Source organism: Phycodurus eques, chromosome 1 (genome assembly GCF_024500275.1).
Source record: "Phycodurus eques isolate BA_2022a chromosome 1, UOR_Pequ_1.1, whole genome shotgun sequence".
Taxonomy (NCBI): Eukaryota; Metazoa; Chordata; class Actinopteri; order Syngnathiformes; family Syngnathidae; genus Phycodurus; species Phycodurus eques.
Genome location: NC_084525.1, coordinates 12,218,348 through 12,238,471, shown reverse-complemented (window position 1 = coordinate 12,238,471; position 20,124 = coordinate 12,218,348).

Here is a 20,124-nt window from a genome sequence, read left to right as displayed (position 1 = left end):
GGAAGGATATTGAAGAAAAGTTAAGCAAAAGCAGCAGACTACAGTGTTTGTAAAAGCCTTTACACATACCCCACAACCTACTTTTCCGATTTTTCCAGGTGAGAAGACTATGTGGTTGGGGTTGTCTCATTTTACCCAAATTGCACACACCTGACAACTCACAGTGTGCGTCTTTCAGCATGTCTCTGTGTTCGTGTGTGTGCCAAACTTGTACAGTCACGGCTGTTTGCATACCTGGCGTACGGGTTTGTGTTTGTTTTCCCTGCCACAAACGGGAGTAGCGACAGTGAAAAGGTTGGCGCTCAGTGTCGGTGGACCTCTAATTTGTTCCGCCATGGCAGCAGTGGGCTAATGCAGCACACCTGCTATCGCTGTACCATCATTAGCCGGTGCAGCGCAGCAAAAAGGTCAAACATAAACAGCGAGATCACACAGCAGCAGAATGGGAAAAAAGAAAAAGCCAGCGTGTCTGTGGGAGATAGCGCAAGAGAGAGAGGGGCACTAATGTGGGGATGATGAGTGGGCGTGAGCTGCCCAGGCACCAAGTGAAGCATGATGGGAACACTTCACACACCCAGGATGCTTGTGTCTGATCTTGGCAAATAAGCCTCAATGCAAAGGGATTTTTTCCGTGAATGTGTGTGTAGGAACTCTCACAAACAAACTACAGCTAGCCAGATGTGGCATCATTTACTTCCATTAACTCTGACATGGAGCGAAGATGCCGAGAATGCATGATTCATCATCATCCATCTTGAAAATGCATCTGCTTGATATGCACTGCGAACGATTGCAGTGGAGCTACTAAACTCAGAAAGGCCCAGTCCCTGGAGGACTATACTATCTTTGACTCAGCAGATCCTCTTTTGGGCAAAAAGGTATTAAGCCCCACCCCTAATGAACTGAAGATTCAGTCATGGGCTAGACTACAGCCCTTAGTTCACACTGAATTTTGATTTTTCATTTCATCAAGCACTTTGTACAATTCAATTTGTGGGAGCAGTTGGGGAAGGCTCTTTCCTAAGTTCCAAAAGGCATGCTTGGATGAGTTTGATGTGGAAGAAGCTGAGAGCCCTAACCTCAACCCAACCAAACACCCACAGGCTGAACTATAACAAAGACTGAAAGCCATCATCTATGATCTCTTCCCTTACAAATGCTCTTCTGGATGAGTGGATACAAATTGGTATCTAAAATAACTAAACACATTGCACTGCATAAGAAACTTCTGGCAAACATTAGCTGGTTTTATTTCGGTATTTACGTAAGTACAGAGCAGGTATGTGTGATTAAAACCGCAATCCTAATGTTCAATCTTTGAGAAACAAGAGCTCATTTCAGACTGAATTGCACCCAGATGAGCCATTGCAGATTTACTTCGTAATGTTATTTTGCTGTCTTTCTGCCATGACAATGTGACTGCATCTCTGCCAGATTCTTCCTTCGTCCAATCATGTCAAAATGTCACACAGGTGCTCTTCACGGGGGCCACAGCGGTAAATAAAATGCGAGGCTGCGAAGCAGCCACATTTCTGGCAGTTTACACTAGGCTCCAAACTCCATCGGTCCCATGACCACAACCTTTGGTGCTGGAGACTCTGCGTTTTGACATTGCATAGCTGTTGACAATCTGTGCGAAATATCCCCTGAAACGCACGCACATACGTGACAATGAAGTAATTAACGACTGCTGTATTCACAAGTGCTCAACAAGACAAATATGACGGAGACAGGCACAATTACTTGGGCTCTTTAAGCTACATTAATTCTCTCAGCTATTACGCAGTGAAAGCTGCTCATTGGCTTGGAGGGACTGTAAAAGGAAATTAAAAGGAGTGTGCTGTTTGTTGTGATGCGTAATCGCGAATATATTTCAAATGAAAATGCAGTGACACTATATTTGAAGGCTCAGGGAATGTAAGTCTGCATCACATGGAGGACATTCATGCTCTGCAGAAAAATTAAATTGGACAATGTGCGTTCTGGCTGAAAGAGGGCCTCATAGCTGCAAAGACCAACATCATGTACCGGTTGGGCAAAGGACATCATTGAAAATGCATATCATTGGCGTTGGGCCCAAATGACCTTTCTCCAAATTTGGCCAAATTCATATTTTTCACATACAGTATTTCTGCTTTTTTTAAAAAAAATGTATTTATTTTTATTTTATTTATTTTTATTTTTTTTTACAATTACTGACTATTATGTTGAACATGGCTTACTCTCTTCGGGGATGTAATGTTAATGGTTCAATAAATGTCATTTTTTGAGTGTGAATGGTTGTCCGTGTCTATATCTGCCCTGCAATTGACTGACAATCGGTTCATGGTGTAGTTCGCCTTTCGCCCAAAGTCAGCTGGGATAAGCTCCAGCGCCCCATGACCCTGAACAGGATAAACGGTGTTGAGAATGGATGGATGGATGGATGGATGTTGCAAATACGAGTTACTGAGTAATCCATCCATCCATTTTCAACACCGCTGATCCTGGTTAGGGTCGCGGGACGCTGGAGCCTATCCCAGCTGACTTCGGGCGAAAGGCGGACTACACCCTGAACTGGTCGCCAGTCAATTGCAGGGCAGATATAGACACGGACAAGCATTCACACTCAAAAAATGACATTTATTGAACCATTAACATTACATCCCCGAAGAGAGTAAGCCATGTACAAGTTAATTAATTCAAAATCAACCAAGCTCTCAAAATACAATGTAATTGTTCCCAATACACACAGAAAACGACATAGCATGTAGTCATGTTTTTTTCCAATAGCATATTAATTGGTACAATACCTGAAAAGTTGAAATATTATTGATGACACTCCACACATTGCTTTCTCCTCAGTAGGCTCAGCAGAATGAAGCATCATGTCCAAGAGTTCCCACTTCCGACTGCTGCAGGCATGACGAATCAATCAACTAAGACTCAACAGGTAGATTATGATTTGCCTTCACAACTCACAAGTTCACAAAACACATATTTAACACATTTAAGTCAAGTTTATAACAAAGTTAAGACTCTTTATAAGTGCAATTAATCGATTTTAAAAATATTTTCAATCCATAGCACATTTATATAAATTATTATCTTATTTCCCCTAAAATTAAGCCTATCTCACCTCTGTGAAGACTTAAACATTCACTAGATATACAATATATGTGACAATATATGGACCAGTTCTATTGTATTGTGCTTCAAGCACGAGCAAGCGCACCCATGGCTTTCCAGTTGTTCTTGTGGTTTCTATTGTGCAAGGTGGCGGTTATCATTAGTAATTTACAGGATGATAATAAAATGACACATCAAAATTGCACACCTACAATATGTGTGTGCTCATGCATGAGCAATGTTTCTCGGTCCTGGCCCACCATTATCAAGTTTCTGGGGGCAGAATGTGGTGTATCTGTAATGTGGTGCTTGTGCCCAAGCATGGTACAAATTGCAGTGTGCCCCTCTATTATTTAGGTGTACTTTTATATTGTGGTTTGATAATGTGCATCACCGACTCAGTATTTTTTCAACATATACACTGGATGAACCAACTCATGCTCTTTTTTTTTTTTTTTTTTTTATTTTTTTTCCAGGTAAGGCACCATTAAAGTGTGTCAGTTATGGTAATATAATGTAATATAAAGCTAATGCAACATCTATTGCCCTCTGGTAACATCACTACAAGCTGCCCACTAATTTAATTGGGGGGTGAGCAGGGTAAAAGGGACCTATGCCTCATACACTAAAACGCTAACATTTCATGTGGCTCTCATTAAAAAAAAATAATAATAATAACGGGGAAAAAAAACAGTAATTGCGCTCCCATGCATACTGCTGGTGCAGTGTGTCAGCGGTGCCAAGACTCTTGTGAAAAAAAATCCAAACAAGTGGGTGTTTTACAAGTAGCAACAAACAAATTAACGCCGATGTGGGGAAACATGTTAGCCTACCAGCTGTGTACTTGTCATGATGTTGCATTTTATCATGTTGAATTTATCAGGAAACAGGACGATGCTTCTCCACTGACAGCTAATGTCCATAGAAAACATAATGTTTGTACATCTCTGAATAAATAAAGTAAATCTACACTTAGTTCATAGAGCCCATTTTACCTCAGCAGCGTCGTATGATTAAATATTATATTAGAATTTACCATTCAGTAGTGTGCCAAGGAGAGCTGAACTGAGCCTAACCACTTTAAATCTTTAAATCTCAATTTGTTTGGCTTCGTCTTACTACATTACACCAGAGGTGGGAACAAGTCATTGCTTTGCAAGTCACAAGTAAGTCTCAAGTCTTTACACTCAAGTCCTGAGTCAAGTCCCAAGTTGTGACATGCAAGTCCCAAGTCAAGTCTCAAGTCGAGACATGCAAGTCCCGAGTCAAGTCACAAGTCCTATACTTGGAGTTTCGAGTCCGTTCAAGTTATTTTACCAACAATATAAAAATATTTTAATATATATATTCATATTTAATTAATATGTATATATTTATTTACTGCATTTATATACTTAATATATTTTAAAATTCACATTTATTCATCAAAACACATTAGATAAACAAGTGCATTGAACATTTATAAGAAAACCAGGGGGCTGATCAAAATTTGTGCACCTTCAAAGTCATGGGGTGGAAGTGGGGGTGGGGGAGTGGGGCTTAGTTTAATGCCTCTTCAAAACCGATACATAGTACGTTTTCAGTTATTCTATGAAAATGCTATGCTGTGACTTACTTTTTCTCACATGATTTCCTTTTTTTTTTACCCACCATTTCAGCTGCATGGCCATGCAGAATGATGGATTTGTATGCCTTTTGTGCTCGAACGGTTTTGCTTTGTAACAGGGGAGTTTGAAATACTCCCTCTGCTTATTTTTTTATTTATTAATTTTTCTGATGTTTATTGAAAATGCAGCCGGACAGAAAACAGATTTTAGGAGACAGAAACAGGGACAGAACGGACAAAGGGAATAGGGGTACGAACCACAGCGGAACAAAAGTTAGACAGTCTAGATATTTGACCACAAATAACGTTACAACAGTCAAATTGTGTTCTTATTTGGGGATGGGGAGTGCGTGGCAGGGACACCTGGTGAGGACATGCAACAACTAACTTACTTTATTTCTGAAGTGACATTAAACAGACCTGACACAAATAAGAATTTGCATCCTGTAGTGCTGCAATAAGTAATCAAGTATTCTACTGATAATTCTATCATAATAATCAAGGATGAAATATATTTTTTGCTCGTTTAAAGAGCAACACAAGAGAAAATGAGACATTTCACTTAATAATGAACCACCAATTGGTTTCCACTTTTAGCTAATCAACAGTATTTTTCTTAAATTCACATTGTGCACAAAGCAGGAAACTGGATTTTCTTGTCTACAAACATTTCTTGAGGCAATTTCAAACACAAACATAAATAGATTTCAGTTTAAACTTTATTTCACATTTCTTGTGAGTATCAAAAACATAAGACATTTTAAAAATTTTTTTTAAAAGGCACAATTTTATCCAACGTGGTATCTCAGTCGGAACACCAGGGGACACTGTGGAAAATATTATGTCAGAAAGAGGCGAAGAAAAGGACACGAAGAAGAATGTAGTTTCATGTCGAATAGCTGTGTGCTGATTGGTTGGTAAATCCATCCATCCATTTTCTGAGCCGCTTCTCCTCACTAGGGTCGCGGGTGTGCTGGAGTCTATCCCAGCTGTCATCAGGCAGGAGGCGGGGTACACTCTGAACTGGTTGCCAGCCAATCACAGGGCACATACAAACAAACAACCATTCGCACTCACATTCACACCTACCAATTAATGCATGTTTTTGGCATGTGGGAAGAAACCGGAGTGCCCGGAGAAAACCCACGCAGGCATGGGGAGATCATGCAAACTCCACACAGGCGGGACCGGGGATTGAACCCGGGTCCTCAGAACTGTGAGGCTGACGCTCTAACCAGTCGGCCACCGTGCCGCTGGTTGGTAAATACAGTACAAGACTGATTCTTGAGAACACTACACTGCCTAACCCAGACTGTCATGTACAGGAAGCCCAGACAGCACACGGCCGACCCGTGTGATCGCTGCTAATGCTAATAAAAATAAGCATGCGTGACGGAAATGAATGAAAAGTTTAATGGTGAACTCGAGATTAAAACATCCCCAAAGGTGAACAGCTCTAGCGCTAGTCAGTGAGTGTAGATTTACAGCAGCATTCCATCAGGTGCTGACACAGATAACATCACAATTGTGTATGACAGTATCAAAAAGACCTTTGGACCATCAATCTACCTACACACAAGAAGAGAAGGAAAACTATTCAACTTCTCCTGTTCTGAAAGCAAAAGTCAGACTATTTATAATCCGGAAGCTGTTATTTGCTGATGACGTAAAACACAAAAAACACCTGCAGACTCTCACTGACCAAGTTAACTAAAGCTTACACATCTATCCATCCACCCACCCATTGACCAAACCAACACACTACACACCCATCCATCCATATTTCACCCTTCTTGGGTCCATTATCACCAACCTCATCTAAATTCACTCAGTTACAGAAACTGAATCAGAAAAGCAGCCTCCACCTTTAAGAAGCTTACTGTACGTTTAAAGCCTGAGACAACAGAAAATACACCATCCATATCAAAGTACAGGCTAACTATGCCTGCGTAACAAGCATACTTATGTTTGGCAGTAAAGCCTGGATCCCACATTCACTTCAAGAGCAGAGGATAAACACCTTCCAACTGCGCATCCTGGTCATCATCTGGAAGAAAAGGATCACCAACTGAGCCCTCCTGGAGAGAGCACCGCTTCTCCCCGCATTCTCTTTCCTGAGGCAAAGCCACTGGATGATGATGATTTAACCAAAAGAAATACTATGTGCTCAATTGGCATCTGGCAAAAGGCCAATTGATTGACACTGCTTTGCTGTGAGGATACCTGTAAACAAGACCTCAAATCCTTACACATCGAACCAGGCATCAAGAAGGATGACACCAAGGGCAGCCCACGGCCTTTGCCGCGGGCTGCCGACACAAACAACCACCTTTGCTCATCATGAGAAACAAAAAGAAAGTTGAGGAAGCAACAAGAAGTCAAAATCACACCTCATCTTAACAGTTTGACCTTGCGCCACAAACTCAGTTCAGGGGACTATCTTTGTTGTCCAACCCTGTTTCAAAAGTTTGAACCACAGAAATAAAGCAGTGAAATATTTTTTTCGCAATTTTCCATAAACTGTGATAATATAATTTTTTTTTAAAGTTTCCAGTTTTTCAGAAAGCTTTGTGGTTTTTTTCTTCTTTAAAGGTCAGAGGACAAAGATTTATGGGGCCAGTTAAAATTCTTATTTGCATTGTTTATATGTTATGTAATACATGCACGTCAATTCCAGTAAGTTGTCAACTATAGTTTAGCTAAAAATTTGGTTTTTATTACGCATACTGAGCACTCCCCAAACATACCCAAAGCTCAAGACACCAGGGTGTGGTTACTCTATCCACCGCAAGGGCGACCGGAAGTGACGTTGCAATTGGCAAACATAGCGCCCTACACTCTAATGGCGAGCAACGTGTTGATTGAACTTGGCATCGTCAAACCGTACGTTTGAGCTGATCAGGAGGTCAGAACCTGAGAGTGACGACGACGAGCAGCGAAGTAGCAGCTGTCCAACAAAAAAAGAGTGGCCACTGGGTCGATGTGATGGTATGTCAAAAGCATGTCTTTTTATACAGTCATGGCTAGAAATAATGGCACCCCAGGGATGGCAATATTTTTTAGCATGACTACAGGTATTATATATTCATATGTTTGAGAGACACGGCACAAGCTTTTACACTGTATGCAGTATTCCTATATATTGTGTGCTCCTCGCTCGAGTAGCTTTATAACACGGCTTGTCATATAGGCAAAGGTACAGACAACAGTACTGCAAAGTACTGCGTGGGTATTTTTTTATTACTGCCCAGTATATACCGGTAATAACCATAATAGAGTCGTAGGTATACACAAGGAAATCCCCACCTCTTGTCTGCGCCGCTTCACCGCTGCATTGTGACTGCTGCGAGATTTAGTTCTCTTGCTGGCGGTTGAGGTCCCGATGGCCGTAGGAAAAATAGTTGGCATCGCAGCTGGTTTCAGCCTTTGCCTGACTACACCTGTGTATCCAATGCTTTCTGCTAAGTCTTTCTCAAAACACGGTGGTTCGAAGTGATCGGTACAGAGTTTGGAATACTTGCTATCCACCCATAGCTTCCCCTATCGATTGACTTTCCCTATCCACTGGTCACGTATTCCTTTTTCACTTGGAAAGCCAAAGAAACTCTTTGCACTGCCTTAACCGTTTGTACAACCAAATGCCACACAATATACCATCCTGAAATCGCTAAATCATACCACAACAAATATACAAGGACGGGAACAACAGCATGGCCGAATGAACAGGCTGTTTGGCTAGTCTCACGTCACAGCGCCGGATAGCGCTAGATGCAAAAAGCAGAAGGTGGATTCTGAATCATATTAATATATTTAACTGATGTATATCTGCTATATAATCACTTTGAAATGGCAGATTTGGTTTGTAAATGGGTTCAAGAGTTGTCAAGAATTTTTTAACATCTTTGTCCTCTGACCTAATGGAAGGGTACCACCATTTTTGTCCATGTATGTATAGTGCTCAGCCCCCCTCTTGCATCAGTCCCTCCCACATCCCTAGATCCAACTCACCTCTCGCCTCTCTAGGCTGCAGGAAGCTCAGCATGGAGTGCTAGAGCAGGGCAGCTACTGTATCTGCAGGGCAGCTATCTACAGTGCAGTGTGCTCAAGGCAGCTCTCCAGGGTGAAAATCCAGCCAGGTTCTAATTAGCTTGGGGATGTATGCCTCTGCTTCCACAAACCTGCAGAAAGGGAAGGATGAGAGGAAACAGAGGCATGCTTTTGGGAATGGGCGTGTGGTGTAAATCACAGCAAAAACATGCAAGCATGGATCAAGGAGGGCAATGAGTGGAGGTTGGAGACTGGATAGCTGAAAGAACACGACGATGCCAGCGAATGGCGGAGCGGATTTGCATCACTCTCTTAATGCAGTGATGATGACAGCTAAAGGGAAAAGTGCAGTGAAAATTTGTGAGAAGAAATTACCTGTTATACTGCTCGCCATTACAAATGAATGGCGTTTAGCCTCGGCATATAAATGAGTAGGATTTTGCTTGGAGTGGAGAACGCAAAAAGAGTAGACACAAGAAGTGGCGGCGCAAGCAATCAGTTTTGTTTTTATGTGGAGGTGTACATGCACATTAAGGTGTTTGAGTGTGTAACTGCAGGCGTGTGTGCGCGATTCAGTGCAGCCGGCTCAAATTATGCAAGCGAGTTACAATGAGCAAATTGAACCTCCGCATGCTGACACACACCAGCACATGTGCAAGCATGCGCACACACACACACACACACACACACAGTCTCACACACACATACACACACACACACACGCAGCACAAGGTCAGGCTCAAAGACAAGGGAGTAGGGGGTTTCTAGCAGTGGGTGAGAGTGAAAAACAGATCATGATAAATTGGCTCACATTTTACAAAACGCTGCCCTTAATGCAACTCGCCTAGCGTGTACAGCCGGCCCGGTGCAGGCCCGCTTTAATAGCAGCATTTGTGATGTATGGAAACCAGGCAGTGGCACTAATTGTGCAATTACAAAGAAGAAGCTGGGTATGGCAGTTCAGCGAAGAGACGACTGGGCTACATGGTTAATCCAGGCTCCAAGTTGCCTCTCAGACACCGTTTTTGCAAGCTGGCCCCTGTAGTTCACTGAAAGGTGGAGTGAGTGTGCCAGTTTCACAAAACCACAGGGAGTAGACCAAATTGGAGAGGAGGGCGCTACAGTGAAACTGAGGGAGATGGAGGCAAGCAGAGGGAGGGGAAAGAAGGCAAAATTTGTCTTGTGCGTGGATGAAAGGACAATTTATTAGAAGCTGCTCAGGGAGACAGAATATTTTTGCCCCAGTGCTTTACCGACTGTCCGGATGAGAAATGAGAGCATATTAGCAGCAATGCTGGGCCCTGGCACGGGCACGAGCCTGGGCAAGGCAGCAGAGACAACAACCTGGCACAGCCCCATCACAGTGTGCTGCAAACGTCCCTGGGGGTCGTGGCTTAGGGGTGCACAAGGATGTAGGGGAGTGTCCCTGCAGTAGGTGTAAGATGGTGACACTTTCAGTGTCGTCATAATGGTCATAATCCTCAAAATGGATAACAGTATAGAGACAAAGGTTTCCTAGAATCTTAATTTCTTATCTGTTCTTAGCTATCTGTCAGTCTGCATGCCCATCCGTTTAGTTAGGTAGGTAACAGGCAGTGCAGCCCCCATTGCATGTGTCGTTCTGCTGCACCAACACAAACATCAGGTCATTCCAGTAAGAGAAATCAATTGGGGCAAGCTGAAACCAGACTGTTATAGAAGAGCCTGGTCTGCTGGTGTGAAGCATCACCGCCTCCATGCATCTCTTGCACAACTGCCGAAGCGCACTTCTTCTTTATCTCCTTTTCACTAAGCAGTGGCTTCCGAGACTGGCCAGCGTGACCGCTGCTGGGCATCACATTAATTTCGCCTCGCCATTTCTATGGTGTCGATTAATAAAAAGTGACTAGATTTTCTGCAAACGAACATGCGCTGATAAATGGAAGCACAAGCCTAATTGCTTGGCAAATTAAGACCTCACAATAGTGACAAGGAAGTGCACCATTTTTAATATTTTAGAAACTCATTAGGTGTGGGAAAGTCTCGCTTCGTTGGGCCTCGAGGTGCTGTTATTGGCTATGCAAAATGTCAGTGATAGTTTTGGGTTAGAGGTGGAGCCACTGATCGGATCAGAGGTGTAACAATGTAAACGGATGCATTTAAGGCTCAAACACACTGCATTTTTACATATCAACTCTATTATCGCGTGTTTAGAAATTGCACACATGCACACATTGTTGAGATATACATTATGCTCTCACGTGAACACCACTGGGTAGCTATGGTTCACTTTGTACAGTGGGTCAGCCACGTGACTTAAGGGTTGGTGGTTTGAATCCCGACTCTGACTGTGTTGACATGTCCTTGGGCAAGAAAAATTGCCACCAGGCTCACGTTGTAAATCAGTAACTGTTCTCAACTGCTTTTCCTGATTAAACAAAGGAAATTATTATTTAATTATTTTTAGCCCATCTCAGTAGCAGAGACAATCAAGCACTGGCAAATACTGAAAGTATTTATCTCCTCAGACAAGCGAGACTCTAAATATATTAAATCATGTAGCTGGTTTGCTGTCACTTCATTTGCATGACAACACTACCTTTCATTGCATCCAATGCAGCAATTGCACCAATGATATCATCTTCATTATTATTGAGCAATAACATGGCACAACACAAAGGTGGGGAATTGAGCAAATTGAGCGGATGCTCAGATTACGGTGATGGATTGCTTTGGGTGATTTCTCTTTGTTATGACTGGCCAAGATCAATATTTTAACAGTTCAGTTACGGCCCAGGGTGGAGAGTTTTAAAATGTATTATTCACCTCCTTCATCAGCGCAGAGGGAGGCAGCAATGGGAGGAGAGCTGAAGACATGAGATCACCTTCTGGGACATTAAGAGACAACTGTGTAGTGGATGCATGTTTCAAATATTTCCTCACAAATAATTTCCTGATTGTAATTTTGACAAAAAAAGATGCAAAATCAGGTGTGTTTCTTTATCTAGAGACACTGCAGTTAGCGGAAATATTTAAATGGTATTAACCAATTAACACAATTAACAGGATGACTTAGGCAATAATAACAAGAGCACTCAGAAGAGCGCAGACTTCTGACAAGGCCAAATAAAAATGGTAAAAAGTCTCCTCTGTCATACTTTGTGGAGGAAATAATACTTAATTGAGAAGTACACTTAACTCCTGCAGTTTGTGATCATTGTGATACAGTAGCTTGTTGGCAGTAGCTCTTATCATAAAGTATCCCTGAAAGGTTTAACAATTTGTTTGTTGTTGTGATTGTATTGCAGAGGTTTAGAATTGGACTGCATCATTGCTGATTAATTCATGCATGCAATGTACAATGACTGTGAACTCACCTGTTGTGAGTCTGATGATAAATTGCAGTGAGAGGACAGTTGCTGTCAACTGACAGGCACATGGGAGCACCACATAAGGTGATCAAAGCTGAACACCAACAAATCCCCCAACCAGCAGCTATCAGAGACCCTCAGTGAACCTGCTGCACTTCTAACACTGCTTCGCATAATCGTCAGTTGACTGTTTGCTCTATTACCATCATATTAAGAGAACAAAAGTATATTTGTAATTTTTTTTATGGGTGAAATTACCTTTCTGTAAGCACAAACAAATCCTTGTGGGTGCCTTGTTGAAGATGGAATCTGCAGCTACACCTTATTCCTGTCGAATAAGATCAGTGTTTGAGGTTCTGCTCCTGCTTTATTCATATTCTGGTTTAGAACCACGGAAACAGAGACAACAGGGTTGGGAAGGCAACAACATCGCAGAGTCCACATCAGATACGACCTGAGATACATGGTGTAGAAACGCGTCTGGGATTAAGAGTTGTGACATTCAGATCTGACCAGAATTAAAGCTGCTGCTGTGCAAGAGGGTCTGTTGCTATCAAAGCTGCAGCAAGTCAGGCAGAGAGGGAAGCAGTGCGGGGCTGGGAGGGGGATGGGAGAGATAGGGATAAACCGATATAGAGGTACATCGAGAGCGAGAGAGCAGCAGAGAGGATTTCTTTCAAAGCTCCCCTAACCATCTCTCAAAAAGAAAATCCTTTGTAGCCTCCTTCCAAACCGGGCACCCTCCCTCACCTGCACTCCCACTCCTGCAATTCTTCATGTATTTAAATCCCACTGTGGAACAAATGGGGAGCGAGCCCTGGAAAAGTTGGTCCCTGGGAAGGCCGGGTCGCGGTTGAACTGATTATATCAGTTTCAGCAGCGTGCTGGTAATAGGCTCCTCCTCGAGCTGCTGCTAACCCCAGCTCTCCCCTGGCAGCCGCAGAGAGTGGAATTAATCAGGCCTACTGGGAACGTCCTCCATCCCCTCTCCGCAGGCAAGCCACTCCGCAGTCATTTAGCAGCCAATCCCACTGTCAAGCCACTGTCATTTAGGTCCTTTTCATTACACCTTGTCCCCCTTGCTGAACATACAGCCTCACTTTTCCCTCTCAAACTGCATCTGAGGAAGCATGGAAATGGGTGACAGATTATCCTAATGCTGGGTACTTTTTTTTATTAGATGGCCTATTATGACCACTACCACACTCTGTCATAAATATACACTACAGGCCTGCACATTTACAAAAAAAAACGAGAGACCTTTTCACTTGCTCTGCTAAAGCTCAAGCCAGCTCATTAATGCCATTATAGAGAACCAAGTTGGCCATTGTTCTAAATGTGATATACAATGACCAACGTTCTCATCATCTTAAAAAAATACCTGGGGCTATAACCACCAATTAACATGGCTCAAGGTCCCGGTGGTGCAGACTCCACATATCAGACAGACCTTACTGGCTAAGCCTTTTTAAGTTACCTATATTTAGGCTCTGAGGCAGCTAAGTAAAATACCTTGGTTAGATGTTTCTGTCATGAAATACAAGGCATCCTTTCCACAAAAGACCCACAAAGTCTCTCGCCTCTCTTCTTCAACAAAAAATATTCTCTAGTAAACAAAAGGACTGATTTGAAAAATGGCCAGAGGAGAAAAGAGAGTAATAAAAAGCATGAATAGTGTATTGGAGGAGCACGTAGGAGCTCTGCCCTTTCTCTGGGGTTAGAGGGAGATTGCGTTTGGACTTTATTAAGCTCCTGGTCTCAGTCAAGAGTCCCAAAGAAGAGAACATGCTTGGATATAAGCAAACCTGAACGTGCCTTTGCATCCACATCTTGGTAAAATATTGGATGCTTTATTGGCACATCCTAAAAAAGAGAGACTGTTGGGTCGAGCTGGATGAGAAGCAGATCATCGGCGGCACAGAGTGAGCTGGAACCTCCTCTGAGACGAGACCAATTAAAATAAGTGGCCGTTAGCAGGAAGCGCTTGTTTGACATCTTGTCACGTGAACGACTTGGACTTTCACAGTGGCCATAAAATTCTGTTAGTTGTCATCGCTTGCGGTTTTGAACACAGAAAACAGAAGCTGAGTTGACGTCAAAGACTTCAAGCTTTGATCACGTTAGAAGACAAACATCATGGCTGAGGAAGTAAATATCTGCTGCCACGCTGCAGGTCACCTTAGAAGAGCTATTCCTCTAGAGCCACTCGTCTACAAATATCAGCAATGAGGAGTGCAAAGACAGCTTAACTTGGAGCTGCCTATTCTGGTATAACACTGTGCAGGTGCAGCCACTGTGCAAGCACAAGTTTGTTTGGGATTGCCATCCCCGGGAAGAAGTGAGGTAGCCAGGGGTTCTGTTCGGGATCAAACTAGGCCCTCGCTGTGTGTAGTAAAAAAAAAAAAAAAAAAAAAAAAGGTGTTTATTGTAGCTGTGGCTGCCTGGAAGTGACTGGCAGAAAGTGTGCACAGTTTGTCAAATGAACAGAGGCCAGAGGCATAAAATAGACAGGACCACACGCGGTGCACAAACACACTATTGATGTCCTCACTTTAGAGTTGGCCATGAATTCCCAGACATATCCAGAATGTATAAAAAAAATAATAATAATAATAATTAAAAAAAATAACATTCAGCATGAATGAATTAAGCTGTATGAACTCATGTCAAAGTTTGAATGTGCATGAATGAGATAATGACACACTGCTTGTGTCACGGATGCCCCGAATATTTAAAAATGCAAGTCACTCATCAACCAAATTATTGTGCTGCATTGTGTTTCTCTGCAAGCTTTGCGATAACCACAACATTCTTTAACCTAAGCACCTACAATTAGAGTGGTGGGAGTGGGGTGGAGGAAGGGAGGGCTAGGAGGTAGGGGGATTGGGGGGGCAAGGCTGGGCATTATTGCTTTGACCAACCCGTTTTACTCGATGCCGAGGAGAGGCAGATATGTGACGGCAGGATATCGTCTAGGAAGAAAGGCTCCGTCTCACATGGCCAGCGGCTGCTTGCGCCCCTGTATCAATGCAAAACAGACTATTTCCCTGGGCAAAGAGGAAATTTCACTTTTCATAAGCTGCCGTTCTCTTTTCTTGAGCTAACGTTAATGTGAGGACACAGCAAAACACAGATGGGCTGGAAAGGAACGGAAAAGAACACTAGATGAAAAGCATCTTTAGGATGTCAGAAACATCTGGTTTCTTATTTTCAGAAACAAAAGGAAATGACAAATAGGCTTGTGTTTTGCTTGTTTTCATTATATGATTGGCTGGACAGTAATAGCCCCTGGTCACAAATACAGGAGCAAATGTGGTATATATCCTGTCCTCACCCATGACAAGTTATCTATTTGAAACTGACAGGATGGCATTATGTCAAAGATGCAGCGTCATGCTATTTGAATGCATATTTTTGCTGTGTAATGGTTCTGACATTTGAATGGGTTTCAGGTTAAAGTGTGAAGATGATGCTGCCCCGCCCCCCCCCCCCCCCCCCCCCCCAAAAAAAAAGTAAACGCTTTCAAAGACTTGCAATTAAGTTTTTAGTTAAAAGTGAATGTCAAAGATTTCCACAAATGTGTTCCTCATTTCCAAGCTGATTTATGTATTTTCTTCTTAGTGCAATTTGGAGGCGTATTTGAAAACAAAAAACAATACTTACAATATTAATACAGGACTGTTGTCCAAACAACAAGTAGCCCCAACAGCACGGCTAAAGCATGTACAGTATAGTGGTGGTTGAGTTTTGACCCTCAGAGCTTTCGACTGTGGAGGAGGTAGAGAACGTTCTGCACAACAAAGCTGCCCAAAAAATATCCCAGTAAGACACAAGTGCACATTGCTGTTGCTGATGTAGTGTTGAGGCGTTGGGTAACCTCTTGAACTGGCCTCCAACCACAAACACAAGGAGGTGGATATTTGTCCAAAGTGAAGAACACTTAGGTTAAGTTCAAGGATTCTCCACATGTAGCCATCCGCCTCTCCATTTCTAGCCTGCTTATCCTCAGTAGGGTCGTGGGTGAGCTGGAGCAAATCCCAGCTGACTTTGGGTGAGAGGTGGGATACAGCCTAGACTGGTTGCCAGACAATCGCAGGGGTTCTCCACATGATAAGTTAACATTTTTGTTGGACATGACTACAGTGGGGCGACACGGTGGCCAACTGGTTAGCACATCTGTTTCACAGTTCTGAGGACCCGGCCTCGCCTGTGTGGAGTTTGCATGTTTTCCCCCTGCCTGTCTGGGTTTTCTCCGGGTACTCCAGTTTCCTCCCACATTCTAAAAACATGCATAGTAGGTTAATTGAAGACTCTAAATTTCCCGTAGGTGTGAACATGAGTGCAAAAGGTTTTTTGTTTATATATGCCGTGTGATTGGCTGGTGACCAATTCAGGGTGTACCCCGCCTCTCGCCCGAAGATAGCTGGGATAGGCTCCAGCACGCCCGTGAGCCTAGTGAGTATAAGCGATACGGAAGATGAATGAATGACTACAGGGGTGCCTTGAGATATGAGTTAAATTATTTTTGTGACCATGCTCGTAACTCAAAACACTCGCATCTCAAATCATATTTCCCCACTGAAATGACTCAAAATGCCATTACGCTGTTCCAGCCTCCCCCAAAAAATGAAAACAAATCTTGTATTGTGTTTTAAATTAGAAAAATGGCACTCTATTGTATTATACGTTATAAAAACATAGTTATGACATAATTAAATACAATTAAAAAGCATTAAACAGTTTTTGTCACACATTCTTCTTCAGTGCACATTGTGCTGTTCATTCAGGGGCAGTATAAGACTGAAATACGGATATACTGTACTGGAGAATCAGCTACTCTCAGCTTCTCAGTATGGCAGTAATATTAGTTGATCTTTGCACAGGATAAAGAATATTTGCCTGTGAGTATTGTTATATTGTCTGTCTCCATGTGTTGATGCACCATTTGTGTTCAAATAATCTTTGAGGGCTTCCCCATAGATGCTAATTGTTAGCCCGTGTGCCTATGGTGTTTCACATCATATGTCAGCATTAAACTAGCAGAGGCTATGTAATTTTTAAAAAATACACAACATGAAAATTTGACAGTAACCTTTAGCTGAGTGTGGTAATAAACATCTTGAGGTTACTTTAAAAAAAATATTCACTAATCTTATCTGCCAATTTACTGTTTTTTGTGAAATGAGTTGAGTAACTTGCCATTATACAGCGCTTGTATCACAAGTTTGTGCTCGCAAGTTAAAGCAAATAATTGGCCAATCAACGGCTCGGGTCACTTGTATTTTCAGGCACCACTGTACTTCCACTTACATGAACATAGGGTAATTTCTTGTTTACTATTGTTATAAAATTTGTATTTAATTTTTTTAGAAGGGAGGATGAGAGAGGCCTCTAAAAAAATCTATTCCATAAATTTCAAATTTCATTGATGGAAGGAATGTATGTCAGGGAGTTTTCACCCCCAAACACTTTTTTTTTTTTTTTTTATAAGAATACTCCAACTTGAAATATTTTATATTAGATGCATATCCAGTGTTATCGGGAAGTTGACATTAGCATGGGAATTGAGTGATCTGATTGCAAATATTCTTCAGCATGGTTCCACATAGGCTGAAGATAATAGATCCTATCCATACATATAGTGGGTTGAAGCGGCAGCACGGTGACCGACTGGTTAGCACATTTCCCTCACAGTTCCCAGGACTGGGGTTCAAATCCCGGCCCCGCCTGTATGGAGTTTGCATGTTCCCCCCGTGCCTGCGTGGGTTTTCTCTGGGCACTCCGGTTTCCTCCCACATCCCAAAAACATGCGTGGTAGGTTGATTAAAGACTCAAAATTTCCCGTAGGTGTGAATGTGAGTGGGAATGGTTGTTTGTGTCTATGTGCCCTGCGATTTGCTGGCGACCAGTTCAGGGTGTACCCTGCCTCCCGGCCGAAGATAGCTGGGATAGGTTCCAGCAGCCCGTGACTGTAGTGATGATAAGCGGAAAAGAAAATGGATGGATGGATAGGTTGCAGCACACTTCACCCCCTGAAAGACCTAAATTATCAGCCTCCATCAAAAAGGTTTATATCTTAGGGAAAAAAAGGAGCACAGCAACATCTGGAGTTGTGTGATGCCAATGCAAGGCGATGGTGAGTGTGGCTAGTTAAAATATAATAAAACTGTTGGTGGGGACTGGGGGTGGGGGTTTTAGCTACCAATGGACAGCTGTGTTTTATGCATCTGACCAGTGTATAAAGACAGCGTAGCAGACATTTCTACCCCAAGTGATAGATTCATTAGCCTTTAGAAGGATTCCAGGAAGAGTGAGAGGGAGCGAGAATAGGAAGCGACAAGGGAAAATATGGAAGGAGGCAAGAAGTGGAAGGGTGATTGAGAGAAGGACAAGATCAATCAGGATGGGGTGACACCCCAATCACAGAGAAAATCTCACTGTAATTCTGTTTGTGTCCCTATCAACCAGCACAATTGTGAGTCATTTACAGAAGATAACCTGTCTATCCTTGGATTGCTTCCCATTGATAAGAACTGTTCCATTTGTTCAACTATCAGCAAACTCGTGTGGAAGCTTCCTGCTTGCCTTGGTAAAACTATTTTCCTCAAAACGTCTTTGAAGACAGCTTGTTGTGTAGAGTATTGGGTGCAACTCTCCAGAGAACTTGCATTTGGATGAGCCCATATGGATGGTAGGAGGAAAGGTAGGCGATTTCACGTTTGTGATCTTGAACCATTATATCTCTAAGATCAGTCCAAGGTAGCCAAATATATATAGCTGTTAATTTGGCTTTCTTCCCCACCACAAAATGGTTCTTTTTGTGGAAGTTTTTGTCATTGATAACTAAATAGCTGGAGAGAGTACATTTAAAGAGTTAATTTAAGGATTGCTCATTGATTACTGTAAATATTCTTCCCAGATTGTCTAAGCATGCAGCATTCCGCACGATTTGTATCTTAAAATTAGTTTTGATTAGCGTGTTTGTTTTGTTGAGGTCCAATTGAGGTGAGCACACTGGATGTTTTTGCTGTCTTATGGCAACTAATAAAGGGTAGATGGCTTTGACCTCAAGAAAAGTGGCTGCTAACACCAAATTTAAGGGAAGCTCAGTGGGACAAAATCCTTTGCATGACTTGAATTGAGGATTTGCTAACTGTCAAACAATCAAGTTTAACTTCACTGCCATTGATGGACTTAGAATCCAAATAGCCATGTTAACTGGAAGGGATGGCAGTGACTGAGTAGTATTGCACATACTACTCAGCTTGTATCAGCACATGACCAAACAAAACTCTTCCTGGATCTTGTTACACTAAACATTTTCATTCTAATACAGTCCAAAGCTGGGTTGCAGGAATGAAAGACGAATTTAACATTCAGTTCTTTATGCTTCTCAGGAGAGTCTGTCAGGCGTTTCTTCCTCTACTTCTGCTCCTGAATCCCATCCTTTCTTGATGTTTCTCAGCTCGTCCCTCCACCCCCCCATTGAATTTTGGAGCACACAAGCCAACCAGGCAAGCAGTGCTGGAGGGATCCTTCAGGACTGGAGTCCTTTTCTCCCTGTTGTTTGATGTTGAGCCTCTGCGGATGAACTTCAGCCCTGGCCCAGAGTTCGCGCCCATCATCAAACACCTCAGCTGAGTGCTGCGCCAAAGCTGTGGCCCTAATCAAACACGGCAACCCCACAGACCCCCACCCCCACCTCTTGATACTCTGAATGGGAGAAAAAGACAAATAATTGAGGCAACTTTCAAAATTACTTCAAAGTATCCAAAACTGACATCAACCTCTGCCTCTTACCAACAATGTGGGGTGGGTGAGAGTTTGTGTGGAAAAGAAGTGAAGGAATGCCCCCCTGCTACTAATGGAAATATGCCGCCATAAATGTAACATGTCTATTCAAACATGCCATACTACAGAATGCTGTTGGCGGTGGAGTGCAAAGAAGACAAAGGTAAGAGGAGGATGTCCTTGGAGAGAAGGCAGGCGCTCAATTTTCTGTTTGCTGCCATT